Consider the following 2145-nt stretch of genomic DNA (forward strand, 5'->3'; position numbering starts at 1 on the left):
GTTAACCAATGTCATAAAACAACATGTGTACTACTGTTTCATGAGAAACTATTTGTTCTGTAAGCCTTCACCTGAAGTACAATAAAATATAAAAATAAATAAATAAATAAAATTGAAGAGGCTTAAAACGAAAAAACATAGGACCACCTACCCTACTTGGTCTCTATGTCCTTTCTGCCAGGGAAAATTTTTCTTAGCTATTTTTTCTAGTTGTGCTAATTTATTTTGAAAATTTAAAGTCAAATTTATACTTGATATTCATTATTGGGTTTCTTTAGGTCAGGCTTGCCTCAGAACATACGCTGTAATCACTACATCTTCTCCTATTTTAGCAGGTGACATGTACGTTATATTGAGATCAACACTAACTCTGGGTACTCCCCTTTCTGTGCATAACAGAGCCAACGTTGGTATGTTATCCACTATACTGGCTGTCAAACCACCGTGCAGAGTGCCCATTACATTAGCATGCTCTTCTTCCACTTTCATTTCACAAACCATTCTCCCAGGAGCGTGAGAGACAAGAGCCACCTTTTCCAAAACTCTATCAAAGTGGCGCACTTTGACCTTGGCCTTCAGCATCTGCTGGACTTTCTGTGTCAGGCTGCTCATCGTGGATGGTTCGCTGGCTCCTGGGTCCTGGTCAATAATGAACCTCAGAAGAGGAGGGAAGCCCAGAAATTCACAGAAAGAACTGCAATAACATTGTTTTTGACACCTTTTTAGAGTGGTAGAGAAGTAGACCAACAAGTCAGTTCATTTCATCAAGTACTCATTGCTCTTTCCTCTTTCTTGAACATATTTTAGACACTTTTTCATCTAGCTAATTCTTACCTGACCCTTAAAACCCAGCTCAGGCATCACCTCCTCCAGGAAGTCTCCTATGTCTGCCCTAGTGCTGCTTATTTTATATTCTGTGCTTTCCCAAACATACTCCACCAAATATGTCCTGTTGTGGTCATGGAGTTGTCGGTCTCTCTATACTGTATGTCTTTCAGGTTCAGAGACCTGGTCTCATTCAGCATTGACTCACCAGTGCCTGCTCCTGCGACTGACACATAGTAGGTACACAGTGAATTCTTGGTGAAGGAATTAACGAGTAGTTAATATGTGCTTATTAACATTCTACTTTCAGTTAATTGCTTATAGAAAAAGTAACTGATTACATTTTAGAACTTTGCCCCTCTGTATTCATGAAGTTAGGAATATATTCACTTAAAAGATATACTGATTTTTTTAATTTTTGTTTTTACTTTTAATTAAATTAATATGTATTCATACGTTAAAGAGTCAAATAGGTCTGGAGTCAAACCATCTGGGTTTAATACCAGCTTCATGACCAATTTCTAAAATGGGGATAATAATAGTGTGTATATTATAGGATCGTTATGGGGGTTAATTAATTAATTAATGTAAAGCATTTAGACTAGTACCTGCTGCATGTTGTTGTTAGTTACTATTGAACTGATTCCAACTTATGGCGACCCCATGTGTTACAGAGTAGAACTGCTCCATAGGGTTTTCTTAGCTGTAATCTTGACAGAAGCAGATCTCCAAGCCTTTTCTTCCTTGTTACCGATGGGTGGGTTCAAACCACCAGGCTTTAGGTTGGCAGTTGAGCACAGTTTGCACCACCTAGGGACCTTGCCTAACGCATAGTAAACATAATGTTGTTGTTGTTATTGTTAGCTGCCGTTGAGTCAGCCCCAACTCATGGCAACCCCAAGCACAACTGAACAAAATACTTTTGGATCAGACCATTGTTATCCACAGGGTTTCTGTTAGCTGATTTTTGGAAATAGATTGCCAGGCTGTTCTTCCTAGTCTGTCTTAGTCTGGAAACTCCGCTAAAACCTGTTTAGCATAATATTAGTGCTTATTAAATTAAATAGCTAATAGCGCTACAAAGATTGTTACCAAAAATTGCACCCTTGTAGACCCCCTTTCCCGTTCCCCAGCAAGAACACTTTCCACTTTTTTTTAACTGTTTTGTCTGTTTCTCTACATATATCTGAATGACATGTGGCTCTGGCTACCTCTTGATTTTTCAGTGGTAAGCATTATCTATTGGCTTCTCACTTGGAAAGATGGGAACTGGGCTCTCTCACATACACACACTTCCTATCCCCCATCCTCTTAATGTGT

The sequence above is a fragment of the Trichechus manatus genome, unplaced genomic scaffold (assembly GCF_000243295.1).
Source record: "Trichechus manatus latirostris isolate Lorelei unplaced genomic scaffold, TriManLat1.0 scaffold00027, whole genome shotgun sequence".
In the NCBI taxonomy this organism is placed as follows: domain Eukaryota; kingdom Metazoa; phylum Chordata; class Mammalia; order Sirenia; family Trichechidae; genus Trichechus; species Trichechus manatus.